Source organism: Oryctolagus cuniculus, chromosome 9 (assembly GCF_964237555.1).
Source record: "Oryctolagus cuniculus chromosome 9, mOryCun1.1, whole genome shotgun sequence".
NCBI lineage: Eukaryota > Metazoa > Chordata > Mammalia > Lagomorpha > Leporidae > Oryctolagus > Oryctolagus cuniculus.
The window spans coordinates 66,425,282-66,451,264 of record NC_091440.1 but is presented as its reverse complement, the minus strand read 5'-3'; the positions used below and the strand labels follow the sequence as shown (position 1 = coordinate 66,451,264).

Genomic DNA, 25,983 nt, shown 5'->3' with positions numbered 1-25,983 from the left:
ATTTCTTGATATAGGCACCTATTGCTATAAATTTGCCTCTCAATACTGCTTTTGCTGTATCCCATAAGTTTTGATATGTTGTGTTGTTGTCTTCATTTACTTCCAGAAAGTTTTTGATTTCTCTTTTGATTTCTTGAATGACCCAGTGTTCATTCAGGAGCATGTTGTTCAGTCTCCATGTGTTTGCATACTTTCTGGGGTTTCCTGAGTTGCTAATTTCCAACTTCATTCCTTTATGGTCTGAGAAGCTGCATGGTATGATTCTAATTCTTTTAAATTTGCTGAGACTTGCTTTATGGCCTAGTATGTGATCAATCCTATAGAAGGTTCCATGCACTGCTGAGAAGAATGTGAAGTCTGTAGATGTAGGGTTGAAAGTTCTGTAGATATGTTAGATCCATTTGGGCAATAGTGTCAATTAAATCTGCTGTTTCCTTGTTGATCTTCTGTCCGGATGATCTGTCTATTTCTGAGAGTGGAGTATTGAAGTCCCCCAGTACTATTGTATTGGAATCTAAATCTCCCTTTAAGTCCCTTAACATATCTTTTAAATAGACCGGTGCCCTGTAATTAGGTGCATATACATTTATAATAGTTACATCTTCCTGTTGAATTGAACCCTTAATCATTATATAGTGTCCTTCTTTGTCTCTCTTAACAGTTTTTGTATTAAAGTTTATTTTGTCTGATATTAGTATGGCTACACCTGCTTTTTTTGGTTTCTGTTGGCATGGAATATCTTTTTCCAACCTTTCACTTTCAGTCTGCATGCCTCTTTGTTAGAGAGATGTGTTTCTTGTAGGCAACAAATAGTTGGGTTGTGTTCTTTGAGCCAATCAGCCAAGCGGTGTCTTTTAACTGAAGAATTCAGACCATTAATGTTTAATGTGACTATTGTTAATTCTTCTTTCGTCACTGTGCGTTTTTTTTTTTTTTAATTTTTTTTTGTTTTATACTATGTCCGTGTTAAGTGAACTGCCTGCTGTTGGAGGAGCCTTGGAGGCTTGAGATGGGTGCGGCCTGAGAGCTCTGCTTGGTTCTTCCTGGTTAAGGGTGTGCAAAGGTGACGCCCTCAGGTTATGCGTGGTAAATCTCTCTCTATTTATTTATTTATTTTATTTTATTTTATTTATTCAGGGGGTAAGTAATACCACACGGCACGGCTGTGCAGAATTGATGGTATTTAGCTTCCAGTCTCTGGCTTCTACCTAAAGAGTCTGTGTAGGCTCCTCTGGACTCCCACTGGGTTGCCTAGGCTACTGAATTGTAGTGACTCAGTTCCTTAGCTCTCCCCTGTTGATATGTAAATCCAGAGAGGTGGCCTGCTCTTTGTCTCTTGCGAATTCTTCAAGCCTTGCAGCCTTGCAACCTTTGCAAGGTTAGGGGAAAGAGAAACCCCCAAGCTTTTTTTTTTTTTTTTCCTTTTTTCCGGTAGTGAGTTTGCTGCACTTTCTGGCCCCCCTCCAGATTCTGACCCCCGTTTCCCTGCCAATATCTCGGGTTATTGAGCTCACCTCCCCTTCCAGCGCCGATGTGTGGACTCAGAGCCCTGGACGTCCCAACTCTCCCCGCTGTTGTCTGTGTGACATGCACTCCCCTTCCTGCACTGGCGCAGACCCTGCGGCTTCCGCGGCACCCGCGGCTGTATTTTGTTTTCATAGATAAGATTGGACTTTCCTGAGTGGCAGGAGTAATGGATACACTGTGCATCAGTTTCAATGCTAAGGAAAACTAGAGAACTCACTAGTAACAAAGGATTAACAATGGTTCAAATTTATGGAATACAGTGTGATATTTCAATTCACATATGCAAAGTATACTGATCAAATCAGGGTAATTAACAATTCCCCTCCTTGTCACTATTTTATGAGTGGCATCCTAGAGCCCTCTTTCCTATTTGCTCAGAAAATTTGTAATAGTATTGTGAACTGTTGTCATCACACAGAGCTGTAGAATTCCTCTCTATTCTCCAGCACTCCCATGCTCCAGCATTTACTATTCTATGTTCAGATTAGGTTTTGCTAGCATTCACATGAGGGAGGAGATTATTTGTTTTTCTGTAACTGGCTTATTTCCTTTCAGCTTTTTTATTAGGCATTCACCTCAAGAGAGGGAAAGATTTTGAAAAATATTTTATTTACATCATGAAAAATGGTATGGGAAATATAAAGAAGAATATAGAAAAACAAATATATTTGACATTGCCATACAATTTTATTGTTTGGTGTGGTTCTCACATACACACAAAAGGAAAAGGAAGAAAACTCAGAAAAGTATTATCAATAGTAGGGCAAGGAGGTAAGGCTACCTGTCTCAAATTCTATTCTGCCTTTGCCTCCCATGTAAGTAAATATATGAAGCACAACCTAAAACTAACAGGTCCTGTAGTAAAAGGTAACATCCAGCTCATTGAGAGGACGACAAGCCTCAACTCTTAATACCTTGGGAAAAAGTAAGGATGTAAAGATACAGAGATATTTGCTTTACTAGGCTTTTTTTTTCCCTCTGCTATGCCTGTAAACATTATATACTTTTTCATATTTTAATTTTAACAGGTTCAATATGATTTGTAGCTACAAATCTAAGAACATAATAATACTCCCTTCCCTTGCACTTCCTTCCCTGTCTCCCAACCCCTTCCTTATACCGTTCTTTTTTGTTAACAAATTGTTAATTTACATTAAAGTAAAAAGGCTTAACACTTCACCAAATAAGAACAAGTAAAAAACAAAAAGACTCTCATTTAATGGCAATAAAGACAACAAATATAAATAATAATTGAATGAAGAAATGACCATTTCACTGATATATAGTTTTTCTTTGGTTAATTAGTCATTCATAATTTCTTATAATTAATTAGAGCATCTAAATATTTACTGTGTGGTTACTAGAAAATAATTAAGTTTATTTAGACTTTAAGCAATTTCCCCTCAACAGTTTATGCACAGAAATAATTTTATGCAGAGTGAAATGCAAATAAATATACTTTACATACTGTAAACTCTGTTAGTTCCCACAGATAGGGGGGAAATATGGTATTTGTCTTTTAGGGACTGGCTTATCTCACCAAGTATAAAGATTTCCAGTTACATCCATTTTGGTACAATCAAACATGCCTGAAATATTCATATATCAGCTCTTTAGGTAGCTTGTGTCTGACACTGAATCTGTGTGATGTTTCCTTATTTTTTTTTATTCTTGGATTCTTGATTTGATTGCATATGCTTCTGTGTTCTATTCCAAGAAATCTTCACCTATGCAAATGTCTTACAGAGTTTTCCTGAAGTTCTCATCCAGTAATTTGATGGTATCATGTCCTTGATCCATTTTCAGTGAATGTTTGTATAAAGTATAAAGAAGGGTTCTTGTTTCATACTTCTACACATGAATCCAATTTTCCCAGCACCATTTGTTGACGAGACTTTCTTTTCTCAAGGGATTTATTTTAGCACTTTTATCAAAGGTTAGTTGGTTGTAGATACATGCATTGATTTTTGGGGATGCTATTCTGTTTTATTGGTCTATATGTCTATTTTTGAATACCAAGCCATCTTGATTATAACTACCCTATAATATATCTTGAAATCTGCTATGGTGATGTCTCCAGCTTTGTTTTTTGCTGTTTATTATAGATTTAGCTATTTGGGATCTCTTGTGTTTCCATTTGAATTTTAACACCGTTTTTTCTGGATCTGAGAAGAATGTTGGTATTTTGATCGAGGTCGCATTTGTATTTAGTAGTGTGGACATTTTGATGATGTTAATTCTTCTAATCCACGAGTATGGAAGATTTTTCCATTTTTTGAGTCTTCTATTTCTTTCTTTAATGTTTTATAATTTTTGTCATAGAGATCTTTTACCTCCTTGATTAAATTTATTACAAGGTATTTAAATTTTGTTGTAACTATTGTGAATGTGACTGATATTACAAGTTCTTTCTAAGCCGAGGTACTATCTATATATACAAAGGCTATAATTTTTGCATATTAATTTTATATCCTACATCTTTACCAAACTCTAATGAGTTCCCATAATCGTTCTCCTATTTATAGAATCATGTCATCTGCAAACAAAATAATTAGACTTTCTCCTTTCCAATTTATTTCACTTTGATTTCTTTTCTTGCCTAGAGGCTCTGGCTAAAACTTCTGGAACCATATTGAATAACAGTGGTGACAGTGGGCATCCTTGTCTGGTTATGGATATTAGTGGAAATGTTTCCAATTTTTCCCTGTTCAATATAATGCTGGCCTTGACTTTGTTGTATATTACCATAATTATGTTTAGGAATGTTCCTTCTTTTTTTTTTTTTTTTGGACAGGCAGAGTTAGACAATGAGAGAAAAAGAGGCAGAGAGAAAGGTCTTCCTTCCATTGGTTCAAATGGCTGGAGCTGCACCGATCCGAAGCCAGGAGCCAGGTGCTTCCTCCTGGTCTCCCATGTGGGTGCAGGGCCCAAGCACTTGGGTCATCCTCCACTGCCTTCCTGGGCCACAGCAGAGAGCTGGACTGGAAGAGGAGCAATCAGGACAGAATCCGGTGCCCCAACCGGGACGAGACCTGGGGTGCCGGCGCTGCAGGTGGAGGATTAGCCAAGTGAGCTGCGGTGCCGGCTAGAAATGTTCCTTCTATATCCAGTTTCCTTAAGGGTTTTATCATGAAAAGATGTTGTATCCCTGCATTTATTGATAGAATCATATGGTTTTTATTCTGAAATTTATTAAGGTGTTGTATCATTTATTGATTCGCATATTTTGAACCATGCCTCCATACCAGGGATACATCCTATTTGGTTAGAGCAAATTATCTTTTCTTATGTGTTATTGAATTCAATTAGCTAGTATTTTGTTGAGAATTTTTGAATCTATTTCCATCAGTGATACTGTTCTCTTTATTTGCTATACTGTCCTGTCCCACAGAACATCAACTAGGGCCAAGCACCTAGAAGGAGGAATGAAGGGACAGGAGATACAAGGAAGGCAGCAAGACAAGAGTTCTGATCAAGCTGCAAAGTTTATTTTGTACACAGGGGTTTATATACTTCTTAGGGGAAGCAGTAGGGGGTGGGAAAGAGGAGCTGTTTCAGGATCTGTTCAGGGTTGAAGGTCAGGTGGCAGGACATAGTTATCCCAAGCAGGCACATGTTATCTTAACCACAGGATGTTCTTTAGTTATCGCAGAATGTTTCAGCCCTCAGGGCAAGAGGCTATGCAGGCACCTTCCACGCCTAGAGCTATTAGGGAGGGGGAGAGTGTCCCCAGCACTGTACATTTTTCTGGTTTTGGAATTAAGGTGATGCTGGCCTCATAGAAGGAGTTTGTGATGATTCCCTCCAATTCAACTGCTTTGAATAGTTTGAGAAGAATTGGAATTAGTTCTTTAGAAATCTCTCAGAATTTGGCAATGAAGTCATCTAGACCAGGGCTTTTTTGTTCAGAGGGTTCTAATTACTGATTCAATATCCATCTTGATTAGTGGTCTGTTTAGGCTTCAATGTCTTTGTGCCCCAATTTTGGGAAATTGTATATGTCTAGGAATCTATCCATTTCTGTTAGATTTTCAAATTCACTGGCACATACCTCTTTGAAGTCATTCTTGATGATTTTACATTTGCCCACCTGTTACTGGTCACCCTTGTGGGGAGAAGATGGGACAAAGAACTTGCTGGATTAGACAAGTACCCTGTCCACCACTAGGACTCCGGGCAAAACTCAAAGACAGTGTGGTCCACAAAGATCTCCCTCAGGCAATCTCACCTGTGGCATGGGCTGCCACAGTATGCCCTCACCTCAACATCAGATGGTGGTGTGTCCCCTTGCCCCTGGCTGCAGGGGTTGTGTGTGGTGTCCTCACTCCTCATCACTGTGTATCCTCATCTTCCACGCTGCTCCATGGCATCCCTTTTTCTACTGCAAACTTCTCTCCAACTCTCCCCTGGAAATGCACTTCCTCTGCTTCACTACTGATATCTTCCCCTGGCCAAAAGTGGCATGTCTTTACCTTATTTAGCCTCTTGGAGTTGCCTATAACCATTATATTTAGTTATAGCTATCATTGTGTATAATAATTAAAGCAATGCTTTAAAACACCTGGACAAATTTCAAACACAAAGCACAAAGAGATTACTATTATCACCTCTGCTTACTCAGTGCTGAACTTCAATAGGTATAAATATTTGGCCAATCTGGTCTCACTTTCACCTTACATTTTCCTATAGATGAAGGTATAAAATCTCATGTATAATTGAATTTCACCTATATGTCAGATATATAATTCTAATAGAAAATGACAAAGTAATATCACTCTAAAACCATTAACATTATTTCTTTAATATTATCTAATATCCAGACTTTGCTTACTTTTCCAATGATTGTGTGAAAATATCTCTGTATGATTGTTTCATTTGGGTCAGGATTCAAGCAAGTCAAAAACATTTATTTGGTTCATAGATTTCTTAAAACTCTTTTTCTCATGTCATTTATTGGCAGAAAGAACTGCCTGGATTCTGTACACTTGGATGATGATGAGTGTGGCTGTTTTATTGGGTTTAGTGGTCTGCAATGAATTTATATTGACTGTCAATCCGGCCTTGACTTCTCAGCTCAGAGCAGCTTTGGAGTTTGTCAAAAAGACTAGCCAGCTCCTGTACCTTCTTCCAACTGAAACAAGGCTTCAGGGTCTACCTGCCTCGTCCATTATTCTCTGACTGCTCTCTGACTGGGAAAAACCTATTAAGATGTTTCATTTGTTCTTTCCCCTTCTTTTTTTTCTTTTTCATTTATTTCTTCCCATTCTTTCTGTGTTTATTTCTTTTCTCTCTCCACCCTTCTCTGCTCTCTTGCATTTTTGAGGGAAAGACATATGTCTTGGTGATATACAAGGTAAAGACACATCTAATCCACTGCAGTGTTTTGGTCTTTTTAAATAGACTCACTTCAACTTGTGTCACAGATTGTATGTACTGCAGGGAAGTTTGCATTCCCTTTCAGATTAGAATGTGTGTCTGTTTCCATCCAAGAGGGCTTCACTCTTGTTCCTTGTGCCATGCCTTTCACTTGAGACATGCAGAGTCTGAGCTCTTCTGGGACTAACCACCAGTTATCCAGGGAATCCTATCTTTTCATCTCATCTCCTTCACCACCTCGAGTCACCAGCTGTAATTACCCCCCTACTCAGGGAGTGTATCATCTGGGAAGTAAAATCACACATAATTCTTTCCTTCTGAAGAAAATTTCCACAATTCTAAAGCATAGTCCTCTCCAGAAACCCAATGTAAAATCACACGTGGTTCCCTTAGAGCTCTAATCTGCCCAAGACCCTAATCCAACTCCAGGCTGCTTGTGTAGCGAAGATCCAGATTATTCAGCTGTGTCACATATGTATTCTATGTGAATTGGAATAAGAAGGTAAGAAAATAATTCCCTAAGAATCTGGAACTTGTACATTACACTTAACAATGACAACCCACATTCCATAATGAGCCAAAAATTGAAATAGTCATTGGGCTTAGGAATCAAGTCTTGAATAGACAAAATCTCATCAGATAGCTGAACAATATGTGTGTCTACAAGATTAAACGATAGAAGGGATATTTTATATGTTCCACTCAATTATTTTTATGGGTGGTCCCACTGATAATTTTATATTTTTTCTCTTGGTAAACTTTGATAGCATCTCTATGAACATCTAATTAATTAATTTTTTTGGCAAAAAAAAAAATACCTGCCACATGTGGAAGAAAACAACTATCTTGAGGTTGTGTCTGGAGGTCCAGCTCTTTGTACATTTGGCAAGTTTCATTATATTGTCTGCCATCCTGATCAGTGAGGGGATGTCTGATACTGACCCGTAGTCCTCTGGTCAGACTGCATATCAATGGGAAGACAAAGAACAAGAGAGAGCCTCTTGGGGTCAAACTCCAAACTTATTTTTTCAGCCATGAAGGTGGTGTCAATAAGTTATATGTTTCTTATTCCCCTATCAGTCTTCACTCTCTACTATGTGAGGAGGTAAGAAATTCTATGATCACTTCTATGCAACCTAAGGACAAAATGAACATATCTTCACTGGGATATGTTGTTCCTCTGTTGGATTCATTCACATAAATCCATCTTTTTTTTTTTTCCTGAAGGCCAATCTCGCCTCATGGAAGTTCATGTTGTCCAGGAATCCAAAAACTTCTTTCTGGCTTTTTGGAAAGAGTACAATTCACAATTAATCCTTGGATCAAGCATAGTAAAATAAAGAGGGCTCAGTGTGGAAGGATGTATTTTCTGAGGAAAGTATTGGTAACACTAATATTTTGCATGCTTTTCTTCAGTGTGGGCTTCTCAATCCTCCAGTACACTGCTCCTGAATCTGCGAAGGCTTGTAATCACATGAGCCAATAGAGAGTGCAGCAGAAATACTGCTGTGACTAAGTCCTCCGTGGTGGTGCAACCTCTGTATTGTTAGCTGGAGCACTTGCTTTTGAAAGTCTGTGCAGCCATGTAAGAAATGTAACAACACTGACATGAGCATGCTGTGCCGAAGCCCAGATCAAATGGAGCTAGTGTTGAAGACGACACCAGCTGAAGGCCAAGCTAACAGCCAGCTTCAAATGCCAACATGTTAGCATAATCTTTTAAAAAATAGGGCATGCATAATTGTATATCCATGTGCAAAAAAAGAAAAAAAATCAGCCCACAACTCTATAACCCTTTACAAAGGCAATGTAAAACTTAAAAATCATTGGAATCTTGGGTTAGAAAATAGTTTCAATAGATGATCTAAAAAATAAAAATTACAGAAGAAAAAATAACATATTTGATTTCATCAAAAGAAATCATAAATGTGGGGATCAAAACTGTATCACCAGAAACCATAGTCTCTTATTCCATAGTCTTTGTGGAGGTACGGAGGGTCAGTAAAATGAAGTAGAGTAAATCAACTGATATTAGCTCAACTAAACTGAAAGGGAGACTAGATCAAAAGGAACTAAAATTTGTGAACATTTATTAAAGGGAAGGGCCTGGTTATAAAGGACATGTGAGAACTTTTTTTGGTAATGAATATGTTTCTTATCTTGATTGTAGTGTCTACTTGTCAGCTAAAATAGAATATTACAAAAACCAGTGACAGTCACACATGAATCTTACTGAAAATGAGAGGCAAGGCAACCTGGAGGGACCAACATTTCTTACCAGAGTGTGACCCCCAACAGTGAGTTACACAGCTTTTTATAGTATTCTGTCCACTAGGGCTCACAATTTTGAACCGTTGGTATGCAGTGGGCAATAAAAAATATAACATGGTTGTAAGATAACAGTTAACAATAACAAACCCAGGAACAATCCAGTCACAAACCCAAGATATGGCTGTTAAGATGACTGTGCAGGACACATTTCTTTCAACTTAGGAATTTGGGCCCTAATAGTTTCACAAGATACACCCTGAGCCTTGAGCTATCAGAGTTAACGTACAGAAATAAGAGATCTGCAATTAGCTGTTAGTCACACTTACTCCATTTTTATTTTGACTCTACAGTTGGGCACTCATATGCATTGTCACACTAAAAGGGGTGAGTTTTACTATAGATATAAGTTCTTCAATAAACATGATTAAAAAAACAGGAGTCACATATTTAAGTGAGGCTTGAGCCTCTGACTCTTGATCTATTTTGGTATTTCTTCTACTTGCCTTATTTATCTCCCAGTTGTTCTTTCTTCTCTCTCTCTCTTTAAGGTATAAAAGCAACATTTAGTAGTGTCAGAGATCTACAGCCAGAGAGGCAAGGGGTGGGGTGGGGGAGGTGCCTGCAGACCTTGTGGCATTGAGGTTTTTAAGTACAATTTCAAAGGAAAAAAAATAATCAGATTGGAAGTTACCAGGCAGGAACAAAACCCATCAAAAGACCTGATTTATAATCATTTATCCTGTCTGGCTTGCTCATGATAAAACAAAAAAAAGTATCCAGAAGGGTGGGATAGCTCACTTGTTTTCACAATAGACGGTGAGCTCAGGAAGATGCAGTCACCACTCCCCTGCTATAATCATGGTAAATGTGAAGGTTTCTAAGGAAGTAGGGGAGGACCTTTAGATAACCTTTTATGTTGAAAGCAAGCATTCTACACCCCAGATTCCACTGGGGCCACCCTGACTGCCTATTGACCCATCTGACTCCTCCCAGTAATTATTCCTTTATTTTATCCCTCTACACTTAAAAACCATCTTCACTAGATTTTCAAAAATTTAAAACTTGAATAAGTTGATCTACCTCACTGTGTCTCAAAGGCAATATCTGGATGTCAAACCCATCCATTCCTTCCTTTCAGGTTTCTATTAAACTCGTACACTTATGTTTTAATATGGACGTAATAAGAAAATTTGCATCTCTAGGGGGTTGAAGATAACTTTTCCATAACTCAGAGTTTTGGGTATACTACAAATTTGCTCCAATGACCTGATATTATTCTAGAATGCCTCCTTGACAGTACAAGACCACATTTGGAAGGGATGGAACTCATTCATTCTTGTTGTGTAATGCTGTCTTATAATTTTAGCAGTAATTATAACAATGACAGTAATAAGGAAAATAACTTTTCAGGTCTCACTATATAGAAAAATATGCAGTTTGGTGTAGCCTTTTAATGACTCCTCCAGGATGATAATGAACCATCTCAGGCCCTTACCTATCATCTGAAAACTACAGTCACTGTTCAAAGTCTCCTCTTTTTCCAGTAATTGGGATATTAATATTGTTCTTTTAGAAAATGTTCCTTCAAACTATGTTAAAATTTCACCTTTGGACAGGATTTTCCTAAGTCTTACCATTTTACTTTACTCCGCTCTAGCAATGAAAGTACAAGTTACTAAGAAACTATCCAGTCTTTCATTTAAATACATGCCTGGATAACCTGGGGGTTCAATGAGATGAATCTAGGTAATTTCAGTATCTTGGCAAACAGCTTGTATTTTTCATAAGCAGCCTAGAGTATGGAACCATCCTTTAATCGTTTATAATGTATAGAACAGAGAAGTCAAAGGAAAGGGGAAAATTTGAGCTGACTTTGGTTCACTCCAATCTTTGGCTTTACTGATAGTCTTCCCAGTGCAAATAAATGTTCAAAATGTTCTAAATGATGTAATGTTAGAGTGTTGGGCACATTTGGTGGGCTTATCTGCATGACACGCTGTGGAGAGGTGTGACCTGTCTCAGGAGTTCTATTAATGCTAGAATCATGGCTGACCTGGAAATTGTGCTTTCCTATTCCGTGCCTGGAGAGGCCAACTAATACATGAAAATGGAAATCCTGTATGAGCCGAGTGTCACACAGGACCAGGTCAGAGAGAACCCAAATGTAGATTATTATAGCAGCTGGATAACCATGTCCCTTCTCTACCCAGTGATGGGTTTTAAAAAAATGTGCAGAAGGCTAAGGATCAGAAGACCAACATATGAGTCAGTCCCTGTACAATTACCAACTACTCCTATGACTTCTGTATTCCAAGTCTCACTTTACTTATTTCCAAAATGAGAATAGAATAGTGAATTAAATTATTTATTTGGTTCTTTCTAGGCTAAAACAATGTTTTGTTGAATTGGAGAGGGGTTCATTCTGTGTTAAGGTTAAAGATATGTTAATGAAAGAAGAATTGCAGTTCTAATTTACAGGAACTTCACCATTATTGCATCCATGATATGTAAATTTCTTCTCTTAACTTCCTAGATATATCACAATTACTCTTTTCACTGATAGTTTTAACATTCAGTGATTGAATTGTACAACCATAAATACTTATTTTATAGTATTCTTACTTGTATTTCTTGGAAAGGCAAAGAGACAGAAAGTGGCAAAAAGCTTATACATTTTATGAACTGAACATTGTAGCCTCCCCCAAAATTCGTATACTGAAATCCTAACCCCCAATGTCAAAATATGTGTCTATGCTGCCAAAAGTCAATGCTATTCATATACTTAACATGGATAGGGCATTTAAGTGATTTATGGGCCTTCCGCCAAAAAGATTTTCTGCTACTGACAAAATAATGCCTTGGTTGCTGGGAGGCAAACATACTTAATGGGTTATATATTCTTCCCTGAGTCCTCACCTCTGCTCAGTTTCATACATTCATTGGTGGCAGGCCATCATTATGATAAATAGGTCTCCTGATGATTTCAATTCTTTTATATACATGTACTTCTCAGTCAACTGATGGCTTGTATCTTGTTTCAAAGAAAAAAGGGCTTATTAGGAAAATATACACCTCTCCTAAAGATAACTATAACACATAAGTTGCTCTGTGAATACATGTGTCCTATGCCCAGCATGAATATATTCTACGCACAGGAGAGTCCTCAAAATATATGACCCCTTCTCAGATTTCTGTAGAAGCAGAGACTAAACTACGTATTGAGTGAGGCCGAGATTCTGGGATCAAAATGGTTTTATCTTGTTTTGTGGATAAGAATTTCTTCATATGTACGCCTATGTTTTAAGCATGATTACATGAACACTAGCAACTTGTGTAGCTTGAAAGGCAGGTCCTAGTGGGATCTTCCATGGCTGATCTCACACAGCAGGTCTTGAGGAACCACTGACACATTAAGCCAGTCCATGTTAGCATGTACCTGGAGGATTTGGTTCTGCTGTGTGAAGGTCATGATGAGGAGGATGAAGAGTTTGCCTCTTCTTTAATTTTGTTATTTCAATCTGTTGATTTTGGTTTACTACAGAGGTTTTTAGAGTTCAAATAAACTAAGTTTTTCAAAGTTTTGGCAGTTTACCTACCATTGGACTAAATTTAGTAATTTTAAAACCACAATATGAAAACAAGGAACCATTCAGATATATGACATACTATATTTTTATCATGAGGAGAATCTCAAATTTGTTACCATGTAGCTTTAGTAAACTTGTGTGGGTGTGTGCATTCACACGTGTGCATATGCTTAAGTTTCATAACAAAGCTTATGTGATTCCTACATGTTACTGACTGAGTATATATTTCCCCACAAAGCCCATAAGTTGAAATCATAACCCCTAATGTGATGATCTTAGAAGATAGGCCTTTGGGAGGGAATTAGGTCAAGAGGGCAAAGCTCTCATGAATAGGATTAGTGCCCTTATAATGAAAAGATGGCTCCGCAAAACAGAAAACTGAGCCCTCCAAGGTGCTGACTCTGCTGGCACCCTGATTTTGGATTTCCCAAATTCCAGGGCTGTGAGAGGAAAATGTTTGAGTCACCAAGTTTCTGATGATTTGCTATGGCATCCATGAGTGAGACACCACATGTATGTGAGCATTCTGTGAAAGTATTAGGTTGGGGAAATGGTAATACCTTCATGTAAACTTGATTCTGTTTATGGATTTATATACAGGGGAGTACATGCATATAATTAAACAGAAATTTCAATAAACAATCATTTGAAATGCTTAGACATGTCTTCTCAGTCTGTGCCCTTGCCACTGGGTCATCTTCAATTGTGTAATAACAGGTGAATATGTAGTAGGTTGCATCATTATGATATTATTTTATTGATATTTTTGGAACGTGTACATACTTCGTGCTTTTTGTCTGGCTTCTTTGTTCATAATGTTCAACCTTGGAACATAATCTCGTAATACTCTTATTTAAGTTCTATAATCTTAAGTATTAAAGAAGATCTTGAAGTTTTGAGGCAAGATGTTAAAATTTCCACATTTGTAGTATATTCTGTGTGAATTATGTCTTTTTAAATTTTTTTTACCATAAGTATATAGAGATGCATTGCTTTTGGGCACTAAAATAAGACTATAATTACCAAACTGTTGATTTCAGTTTTGTGACTATCAAGATAGTTTCATTATTATTGACATGTCGAAACAAGTAAATTGGCAATTTTTAAATTTCTACCCTTGTACAAATAAAATAGCCCTTATTTTTAGTTTATATACTGGAGTCTTAAATCTTCATTTGAAATAAGAATTCTGTGACCACAAGTCTGAAAATTGTTGATTCAGGAGGTCAGTGCGAATTATGTTTTTATCTTACATAGAATTCATGTCTTAAAACTTCTACCAATTGATGACTTTTCTTCAATTCATTTAGGAAAAGACTTGGAAAGCAAGTTAATGCCTAGCTGCAGGCGGCATCATGTGCCAGAGAAATACTACTGAGGTAGGTGAGGAAGAACAATAATAGACACTGCTTTCAGGGCTAATATCACAAGAGAGTGTTTTGGGGTTCATATAGCAGGTGCAATGGGAGATGATCATAGCAAAGACAAGCTGATCATTTGAAAATGTTTACTTTTGGAATTGTGATGACTTTTCTCAGCAGATTTGCTTCCCCATGATGTCCTTTAGAAGGACATCTAAGCTAATTTCATTCTCTGAACACACCAGCAGATGGCTGGGAGATATAAGACTGGGATTATGATGACATAGTTTCAAATTGCTTTATAATCACAAGCTTAATCGTCCTCTAAATAAAGAATTCAACAAGTTGTAGGTAGAAAAACCACTGTTTCTTGGGAATTAAAAGAAAAACAAGAAAGGAAGGAGGATGGAGATTGGGAGCAGGGGAGGAAGGGAGGTTGGAAAGTATCATTGTGTTCTTAAAACTGTATGTATGAAATACATGAAATTGATTCCCTTTATAATAATTATTTAAAAATGGAAAAAATACAATTTATAGCAAGGGGGAAAATGACTGGGATTAAACTGCTGCTCTGTACAATTTATAAATGCCTGGTCACAACACGTACTTTTTAACTTTGGGTCTTTCCCCGCCTGCTCATCTATTGAATTCCTGTTTCTTGTATTTCCCAAGGCACATGTTTGTCCCCAGGAGACCCACTTGCTTCCTCATCATTACAGTGTCTGGGTCAAAAACACTCATGAAAATCACACAGAAGCAGTAAAACCATGTCTCTCTTAAGTCCCTGTTGCCTCCCTTCTGAGTCACTAACCAAGCCCAGTCACCCCTGAGGCACCCAGAATTCCTCAGAAATGTGTTTCTGTCTGATAAAGAGCTGGGAATTCTATTCAGTGACACATTCTGCCTTGAAATGACTCAGAGAGTCACAGAGTGCATAACCTCGCATCGAAAGAACACGTCTGAGTCACCAAGGATCATTTCAGTTGACAGCACGTTGTGCCACTTAGTGTTTATGCCATGGGCAGTTGCTGAAAATCTCTGCAGAGCCTCCCTCTCTACCCCAAAGATCATAATATTTTGATGGCCACACAATCTGTAGGTTCTAGCCTGGAACAAAGAAGGCTGAATCAATAAGTTAAATATTACAGTACACAAGAGAGGGGGACTGAAATGAAATCAGCTGCCTCAGTAAACAGCTCAACATCCTATGGAGATTGAAGTTTTCCATTTCCATTTCATTTCTAACTAGCTGTGTGATTTTGGACAGTTGCTTGGCCTGTGTGAGCCAATTTTATGATATTTACAGAAAGGAGCTTATTGAAGCACACTAGGTAGCTCAGAAATTGTTGAGCAGGCAAGAGAACCAGACTCAAAGCTAAGTTTTCTAAAACAACGATGAAAACCATGCTGCAGGAGTGAGTTCATGAGGACCCTCCTGCTGCTGCCTCCTCTGCCAGCGAGAACCCATCTTCCAGAGCTTGATCTTCCTACAGCTGCAATTTCCTCTTGCAAACCGGGACTCTTCTATCACCACCCATGCCAGCAACACAAATACCCCAAAAAGCCTCCACACTGCTACTGCTCACATACAAGAGGAAGTCTCATGCAGGTGCATCTGACTGGGAGCAGAATTATCAACACGGGAAATTATGAAAATGTAAGGAGGGGTTCATAACACATCAGGCAGCCACATATGACGGATGTTCACAGCTGCCTTCCAAAGTGGGTGAGAATGCTCAGTGAGGTCACGTTGTAGAGCATCCTCCACAGTGCCTGAGACACAGAGGCAGCAAAATAGCTTTGTTTCCTTTCATTTCATCTCTGGTGAGGAATTTAAAAACCCCACTCTGTAGAGGTTCAAGAGTGATGTTAAGTGTTTTGCCTGTGTGGTGCACCTCATAGTATGATGCTGAATGTCTTTCCTTATTGGATCAGAGAAATGGTTTGAGTCTCTGCAGGCTCTTTTGAGGCTTATTTTTGCTAACGTATTCATCAGCATAAAGGCCTGGAAGTCACAGGGCAATGGGCTGCTTTTTTCCCCCCTGATAACAAAGCAGAGAAGAGCTTCTTTGTCCCTTGATTCTCAAAGCTTCTGGGAGTCCATCTCCAGGTGGAGCTGGTACAGCCCCATCGGTCTCCATGAAGGTGGACGTTCTTAGGCCTCTCAGTGCTGACCCTGTGGCGAGTAGGTCAGGTCCCTCTTATCCTCAGCTGAGTCAAAGGATTGTCCTTTGTGCTTAGGAAGAGTCATTTTGCCTGTCCCCAGGAAACGGGCATAGAAATAGAGAGGTAAGAGAAAGTAATATATTCCCTTCTTCCCTCTAGGGCACATCTTCTAAGGGGCAGGGTGCTAGATTGGTTCCGTGGTGACCATGACTTAAGTAGGATGTTTGCCAGAGGTTCACACAGGTAAGTCACCTCTGTCATTAAGTTGGGTTCAGAAGCAAGGGATAATGCCAAGAAGGTCAAGGACCAGATCATAGTGAGAGAGGAGTTGAATGCAAGCCATGGTGAGGCTCTAGGATGACTGGTCCATATTTTGATGGTGAAGACTGAAATGTTTTAACATGTGCTGCCTAGTGATGAGACATCCTGTAGAGATTATTATTTGTGTAGTGATCTGCAGCTCATAAAGTCATTTCACATAGTTTAGCCTATGTGATCTAAATAATATAAAGTGAGAAAGGTAGCTAGTATTATTTGCTTTTACAATGTCACAACAATGTTGAGTAGAATGTAAGGGATTTTGACCAAGGTCATATGGCTACTGTGTGGACTCAGGGCTCAAATTAGATGCCTTTTCCTTATTTAGACACTTGAGCTTTTACTTAGCAAGTCCTTGAAAGAATTTAATAAATGTAACAGGCCAAAATATGGGAGGAAAATGAAGTCTGCAAGTTTTACTAATTTTATCTTATATGGGCTTACATGGTGGGGGGGGGGATTTTAAATTAGATCTCTTGCCTTAGAGTCATTTTCTTTAGCCTATCCAGCAATGCTTGAGCTATACCAATGTGATTTAAAACGTGCCTTTTTTTAATATAATAAAGCTGGCTCACAGAGGCTAAGCAACTAGTTAGAGATGAGATGAAGTGGAAGAGCTGTGATCTTCACAGATGTTGAACTCTGGGCTGAGACAGTTTATCTCATTTCACTCACCCTCTCTTGTGTATGGTAAAGGATATTTTTTTAAGTTTCTAATTGAAAATGCCAGAATGATGCAACCTTTGCTCTTCAGCTGTACTGAAGGAGGTTAGGGACCTTCTGTCTCAGAGTTTGTTTAGTTGTATCGTTTTTCACACCACCCTTAATTCTGAGAGTAGCTGCTAGTTAATTGTGAGACATACTGAATTCTTTTAATTCTCAGAAATTTGTCCATCCTTGGCTATCCAGGTGCTCAGTGGAAAAGAAATGATGACAGGCCCTCAAGGAAGACATCCTACACTTTGGTCTGCTGATTTTAAGTCACACACCAGTTTAGCTAACAGATTGCTCATGGCTTGTGAGGGTCTTGGTGCCCCAGGTAGTAGAACTACTCCGTGTTGTTACCTTGTGTGGCTCAAACAAGGCATAATCAGTGTGTGTGGGGAAAACCACATTCTTCTGACTGAATAGCCACTTCTCTGGGTTCAACAATTCATTGTTCCTCAAGCCAAATACCGCTTGATCCCAATGTTTGCATATAAACCACTATTTAGAGCATTAGCTATTAATCCCATTGCATCACTTACCAATCCTCACAGAAGAAATATTGCACAATATCTATAGCATAGCTCATCTAGCTCAAAATGAATTTCCTGAAGTTTGCCATATTTTTCTCCAATCCTATTTTGTTATAGTGACATGTTTTTATTGACCTACAATCCATGGCTACATATAAATGAATTGTATATCATCTGGGGGAAACATCAGAATTCTCTGGAAATCTTTCCCCAAAGTACAACCACTGAGATTGTCTGTCTCCTGTGTTAAGTCTCCTCCCTTCCCTAGTTAGGTCCTTCTGATTGAGAGTCTGCGGGTAAGGAAAGGATCACCCTCCTAAAGTTTCCTCCCAAGCTGCTGGCCCTTTGTGCTTGGTGTTTAGGACTCCTCCAAGTTCTAAACCCAGACAGAGAGTAGTGGTGAAAGGTAAGACTGTTCCTCCCTGGCTGGGTGGTTTTGTGCTCAATAGTTCTAGTCCCTGATTCCACCTTTGAGAGCTGGGGGACTGGCTGGAGACCAGTCTACATGTATCAATGTGATGCTTCCATATCTGCTTCCAACTCCATGACTCGAGTGGACATCTCTCTGCCCACAGCTATGCACAGTCAGTTCAAAATTACAACCTGTTTTTGACAGGATTCTGAAGAGATCCTTGCACAGAGTTCTCTCCTGCAAGACTCACTTGTTCTAGGAAAGCACCACATGTCATTTGCTTTCAGATCAACGTGTGCAGGCACTGCAGACACTCCCAGAACTGCTTTCCAGGTCTTTTTAGACCCTAGATTTTTGAGGCCAGAGCAATGTTGAAGTTGTCTGAGAGGCCCATTATGGCTCCCATCACTAAACTTGCAGTGAGAAGGAAGCATCACTCCCACTTGAAGATGGGGCAGCTTACCTCACAACCTGTGACAGGTTGTCTCGTAATAAATCTCACCAATGCCCTGCCTGTCCTTGCCAAAGCCTTTTCCTACTCCTAATCAGACCAAGGAACCGAGAGTCATGGAGCTATCTTGGGGACATTTCTTCAAGTAATCTGATAGTGGGGGAATCACTCCCACATTCACTTTAGTGTCAAATTGCCATCTCAGTGGAAGCTAATGCAGGAAAAGTCCCATTCAACCCTCTTGTTACATACTGTGTTATACACATAATAAAACTACCAGGCAGGTGATATTAAAGAAGGGGCAGACTGTCCCTTTCCATGAGGAAAAGAGGTGGCAAAACCCAACATAAGAAGCTATTTCCAATTTCTGTGTTTATGAGATTTCTAGATAATCCCAGTCGGGATGCCATTCTTTATCCCATGCTGGCTGGGAGTATCGCATTGCTTCCTTTTGGTACCAGCATAGATAGCTTGATACCAAGGAAAGAGCCCACAGTAAGTGCTTCCAAGGACAAAGTATCATTCCCAGTTTGTAAGGCCTGTGAATGAAAGCTTGCTGAGATTCCATTCATATGTCTCTATGACTTCAATCAGGGCAAATACTTCAAAGCATAGCAGGCAAATACAACATCAGAGCATCTTATCTTAAATAACTACATGTTTAGCACGAGAGTTCAGTTCAAATCAAGTCAAAAGCTTTCCATTAAAACAAACAAAAAAAAAACCTTTTCATTTTCAGTTCCTTTACTAACATGAAATGAACACTTTCATCCATGTCTTCCCTCCATGCACTCTGGCTCTCTTGCAAACATTTGGTTGCATGTAAATGCTTTCAAGTCCCCAAGATCATGCAATATTTTGCAGCACAATCACCCTAAAAATACAGTGAATACAAGCAGTTCTCCCTCAAAATCTGCACAAAGGCTGTCCAGGTTCAGAATCTACATTATTTAGTAAGACCTTTAGTTTCTCACTCTAACATGTGAACAATAGGTTAATGGTGATTTTGTGTCTCTTCCTAGAAATTGTTACTGGGCACATTTTGTTCTTTTTAAAAAAATAGTATAAGGACCACTTGTTTTACTTTTCCAGATCAAATGAACATTCTGACTTAAATGTAAATTCACATTTTGTTATAGATACTAAAAATAGCTTATGCTTTCAAATTGGCCAGTTTTTCATTTCTTTCTTTGGGTCTCTGAGAGGAACATGTAATTCCTTACTGCATAGCTGATATCAAGGCTTGGTATTGGTGCTAATGTTTTCTAAACTAACTTGTTAGCCTTCTAACATTTTTCTGAACACTGAACAGCAAGGTATTTCTGAAATAAAGGCATGGGCTCTGAAACCTTCTACCTTTCAAAAACAAAGGAATATCTACTTTAAAGTGGAGAACTGTTGGATTCTCATACAACATCATCTTGAAAAGCCACTGGATAAATTATACAAATATTAGATATCAATATTTGTAATCATTGCAAATGCAGTGTAATAATTTTCTTTTTTCTTCCATAAATGTTAACTGAGATCATCATCATATAGCCTTAGTCTCTTTTTTTATTTCTAAGGTTCATTTGTGATTAACTATGTTAACATTCTACCATGCATTGCAAATTAAATACCATGATTTTCTCTTGTAGTTTACTGTGGTGTCTTATTTATTTATTTATATAGAAGTTATGTATTGGAAAGACAATTATGTTCTTTTATGGCAAAAAAGAAAAAGACATTTTTGGTGTCCTCAGATAAGATTCTATTAATCAATGTTAAGAAAAAATTTTTTTGCGATTAGTGCTTATATCAGTAAATACCAACAAAATTTTTAATCTGTTAGGATGGGAAGCCATCACTATTGTTCTAGCCCCATGAAGGCATCAAGTTATTAGGAAAAGGGGATATGAAGTTAAGAAATAATTGAATATGCTTTTTGCTTTTCAAGAATACTAAGAAACTGAGAACTCAATAAGAATTACAAAAAATAATATAACAATTTATGCATCAAATGTATTCAACATTTAGGGAAGGATATCAATGAGATACTATTAGTTTAGGATGGCCTAGAGGCCAAACAATCTCTACATCTTGAATGGTTTCCATTTTTATTATTTCAACAAGTTGTAGACAGTTACTCTATTAAATATTTATATGTAATATTTTACTTCCTGCAGTGAACTGTTTTCCTATAGTGACTCAGAATTGGATTTGTGATTGCCACTTACATTATTAATTTTTTGGTGTTTTGGGATGTTTTTCAAATTCTTGTTTTGAATAAAATCTATTTTTGTGTACTTTTTCACAAAAAAAATTGTAAAAGCATCAAACAAATGACCTAACAATGTATACCAAGAACCTATAAAATGAGGCTGGCACTATGGTGTAGCGGGTAAGGCTGCTGTCTGCAGTGCTGGCATCCTATAGGGGCTCTAGTTCAAGTCCTGGCTGCTCCACTTCTGATCCATCTCTCTGCTATGGCCTTGGAAAGGAGTAGAAGATGGTCCAAGTCCTTGGGTCCCTGCATCCATGTGGGAGACCTGGAAGAAGCTCCTGGCTCCTGTCTTTGGGTGGCCCAGCTCCAGCAATTAAGGCTATTCAGAGAGTGGACAAGCACATGGAAGTCCTCTCTCTCTCTCTCTGCCTCTGTAAATCTGCCTTTCAAATAAATAAATAAATCCTTTTTTTTTAAAAAAAAGGACCTGTAAAAGTAAGAAAATCTAAACTCAAAATTAGTGGAAGAAAAGAAACACTAAAAATTAAAGAAATAAAGTTGAAACAAGACACAAAATGATCAGTGAAATAAAGATGGTATTTTGAGAAAATACACAAAACTGATACACCATTGGCCCAACTAACGAAAAAAAAAAAATGAGGGGGATCCAAATCAATAAAATCAGATGAAAAAGGAGACGTTACAACAGATGCCACAGAAATAAAAAGAACTATCAGGAATTACTACAGACAACAATATACTAACAAAATGGAAAATCTGGAAGAAATGGATAGATTTCTGGACACAATCAATCTACCAAAAGTTAGGCACAAAGACATAGAAAATCTAAATAGACAAATAACCAAGACAGATATTGATTCAGTAGTAAAGATTCTCCCAAGAAAGAAAAGCCTAGGACTAGATGGCTTCACTGTTGAATTCTACCAGACTTTTAAAGAAGAACTAATTCCAATTCTTCTCAAGTTATTCAAAAACAATTGAAAGGGAAGAAATCCTCCCAAACTCCTTCCATGAGGCTGGCATCACCATAATTCCAAAACCAAAAAAGATATAACAAAGAAACAATAGACCGATATTCCTGATGAGCATACATGTAAAAATCCTCAAAATACTAGCTAATAGAATCCAACAATAAATCAAAAAGATTACCCACCCAGACCAAATGGGATTAATCCCCCTAGATAAAGATATGGTTCAACATATGCAAATAAAGTGTTGGATCACATTAAAAAATTGAAGAATAAAATCCATACGATTATCTCAATAGATATAGATAAAACATTTTATAAAATATTACAGCTTTTCATGATAAAAATCCTAAGTGGATTGGGTGTAGAATGAACATACCTAAACTTAAGCAAGGCATTATTTGACAAACCCATAGCCAGCATCATGCTGAATGATGAAAAGGTGGAAGCGTACCCAGTGAGATGCAGAACCAGACAAGGATGTTCACTTTCATCATTAATATTCAATATAGTTCTTGAAGTTTTAGCTAAAGTCATTGTGCAAGAAAAAGAAGAAATCAGATGGATACAAATTGGAAAGAATGAAGTCAAATTATTCATGTTTGCAGATGACATTATCCCATATGTAGGAACCTAGGGTTAAACTAAAAGACTGTTGGAACTCATAAAAGAGTTGGGTAGAGTGGCAGGATATAAAATCAACACACAAAATTCAATAGCATTTATATATACAAAGAATGCCATGGCTGAGATGAACTTGTAACTTCAGTTCCATTCACAGTAGCTACAAAAAATATTTAAATACATTTGGATATTTTTCACCAAGGATGTGACAAATCTCTACAATGAAAATTACAAAGAAATAAGAAATACAAGACATTAAAAAATGGGCAAACCTTCCTTGTTTTGGATTAGAAGAATTAATATCATCAAAACCTCCATACTACCCCCCAAATAATTTATATATTCAATGCAATCCCAATCAAACTACTAAGGGCATTCATCTCAAGTCCAGAAAAAATGATCCTAAAATTCATATGGAATCACAAGAGGTTCTGGGGGCCAGCACTGTGGCCTAATATGTTGAGCTGCTCCCTCCAATACTAGCATCCCATATGGGTGCTGGTTCAAGTCCTGTCTACTCTACTTCCTACACAGCTCCCTGATAATGCATCTGGGAAAGCAGCCAAAGATGGCTCAAGTCCTTTTGCCCCTGCACCCACATGGAAGACCTGTATGAAGATCCTGTTCCTGGCTTTGTCCTGGCCTAGCCCTGGCCATTACAGTCATTTGAGGAGTGGAACAATGGGTAGAAAACATTCATTCTCATTTTCTCTCTCTCTCCTTCAAATACATAAAGAAAATCTTAAAAGCAAGAGACTCCAAATGGCCAAAGAAATCTCAAACAAAATAGCTGGAGTCATCACAATACCAGATTTCAAAGCAGCTATAATGAAAACAGCCTATTATTGGCATAAAAGTAGAGATGCGAAAACTTAACAACTAAACGATCCCCTGAAAAAAATGGGTGAAGGACATGAACAGGCACTTTTAAGAGGATGAAATACAAATGGCCAACAGACACATGAAAGAATGCTCATGATCACTAGCCATCAGGGAAATACAAATAAAAACCACAAAGGGTTTTATTTCACTATAATTAGAATGGCTAGCATCCAAAATTCAAAAAAAAATAATTGTTTTCAAGGATATAGAGGAAAAAAGTACTCTACTACTTGGTGGGAATGTAAACTAGTTTAACTATTATGGAAGACAGTATTGAGATTCCTCAGAGATCTGAAAATAGAGGGAATTTACTTAAAGGAAAGAAGATTGGTATATGATAGCTGTATCCAAATGTTTACAGTATCTGAATTCACAATAGCTAAGATATGGAATGAACCCATGTGTGCATCAATTTGATGACTGGATAAAGAAAATATAGTGTATATACATGATGGAATACTGCTCAGCCATAAAAAACAATGAAATGGGTACAACTAGAGATCATTATGTTTAGTAAATAAGCCAGACCCCCAAAAGACAAAAAATGTATTTTCTTTGATTTAAAACTAACATACAGAGTACAAAGAAAGTAACATGCATGAGTGAAATTGACATCTTGAGATGTGATTATTGTTTATAGCCCTTGTTTATATTCCTGTGGAACAGTGGTCTTTCAATATTCATTTTTCTTTAAATATTTTATTTATTTATTTGAAAGTCATAAGTACACAGGGAGAAGAGACAGAGAGAGAGAGAGATCCATCTTCCATCTGCCGATTCACTCCCCAAATGGTTGCAATGGCCGCATCTGAGGCAGGCTGAAGCCGAGTCAGGAACTCATTCTGGGTTTCTAAGTGGGTGCAGGGGCTGATGTATTCGGGCAACCTTCTGTTTCTTTTCCCAGGCCATAATGTATAAGATGAAATTGACATTTTGAGGTTCAATGATTGCTTACAGTGCTCTTTTTCTACTGCTGAGGAACAGTGTTCTTTTTCTTATTATTTGTTGAATTCTTTACTTAGTAGGGTTAATCTTATGAGTATAAAGTAAACTGATAGTAGATCATTGTAAAAATTGAGAGGGAATAAGAGAAAGGGGGAGGAAGGATGGGAGCATGAGCAGGAGGGGAGAATAGGGTAGGAAGTATCACTATGTTCCTAAATCTGCATAAAAGTTAGCTGGCGCCGCCGCTCACTAGGCTAATCCTCCGCCTAGCAGCGCCGGCACACCAGGTTCTAGTCCCGGTCGGGGCGCTGGATTCTGTCCCGGTTGCCCCTCTTCCAGGCCAGCTCTCTGCTGTGGCCAGGGAGTGCAGTGGAGGATGGCCCAAGTGCTTGGGCCCTGCACCCCATGGGAGACCAGGAGAAGTACCTGGCTCCTGCCATCGGATCAGCGCGGTGCAGGCCGCAGCGCACCGGCCACGGCGGCCATTGGAGGGTGAACCAATGGCAAAAGGAAGACCTTTCTCTCTCTCTCTCTCTCTCTCTCTCACTGTCCACTCTGCCTGTCAAAAAAAAAAAATTAAAAGTTACAAAAAAGAAAGAGGGGGAAGGGGTGTGGTAAGTATCATTATAGGCTTAAAATTGAATATATGAAACACATGAAATCTGTTCTTCTTATAGAAATAAAACAGTTTTAAAAAGATAATACTCAATGTATGCTAAACTGATCTTCTGTATATAAAGAGAATCGAAAATGAATCTTGATGTGAATGGAAGGGGAGAGGGAGTGGGAAAGGGGAGGGTTGTGGCTGGAAGGGACATTATGGGGGGGAAGCCATTGTAATCCATAAGCTGTACTTTGGAAATTTATATTCATTAAATAAAAGTTTAAAAAAAGATATTACTGTTAATAAAATAACATGTCACTATCATTTACTGATTAAATTAATATGAAGATATAGCTGAAATGATTCAGGGTTTTCAGGGAATGTGAGAACTAATTCAAGTCACTCTTTTGCCTTGTTAAATACAGAGCCAGATACTCCTGCTGCTGAAGCTACATTGCCTGAGGCTGAGATGAGTATAGACAGTCATCAAATTCTGCCAAATTCCTTTTTGCCAACGGACTTAATTTTGTAGAATGAGAAGCTCACAACAAAAAAATTCACGTCTAAATTCATGGGGTCTTGAATTACATCTCGGCAAAGTTTGCTTCTTCCTTGTGCTGCAGAAGCTTCAATGCGGGCCCTGTCTGGGATGAAGGACTGTTGACAGTTCGTTCTCTGGAAGACGTTTAAGAGCACAGAGGCTCAAAGACCGATAAAATGTGTCTGCCGCACTAAGGGATCTGAATGTATAATACATACAGCTAGTGATTATTTTTTTCCCTTGATTTCTCTGTGGAGTTTGTACCACAGAACTTTCCACTAGTTTTAAGAGAAAAAAAAAAAGCTAGATTGGTTATGAATTTAAATAATTCTGTTTTTTTTTTATTTAAACCGAAGCATGTTTAAATAATTTTCTCCAAAATAGAACAGTCACTCAATGCTGAAATGCAGAAAAGTTGGAAAAGCTGATATAGAAAAGAATCATTACGCTATGTTGTCTGTTGCTTCTTCTAAGCTAATCCTCTG

General features: G+C 38.1%; 1 long non-coding RNA gene across 1 annotated transcript in view; it reads left to right on the top strand.

Annotated features, from left to right (window-relative positions):
- Positions 1-24,932, top strand: part of LOC127487256 (uncharacterized) — a 94,374-nt gene extending 69,442 nt beyond the window's left edge. Inside the window, exons 2-3 of the long non-coding RNA XR_007913925.2 lie at positions 14,072-14,140; positions 14,795-24,932. This is a non-coding gene — a long non-coding RNA (uncharacterized lncRNA). The remainder of the gene's footprint in view (positions 1-14,071; positions 14,141-14,794) is intronic.
- The last annotated feature ends 1,051 nt before the right edge of the window (positions 24,933-25,983 follow it).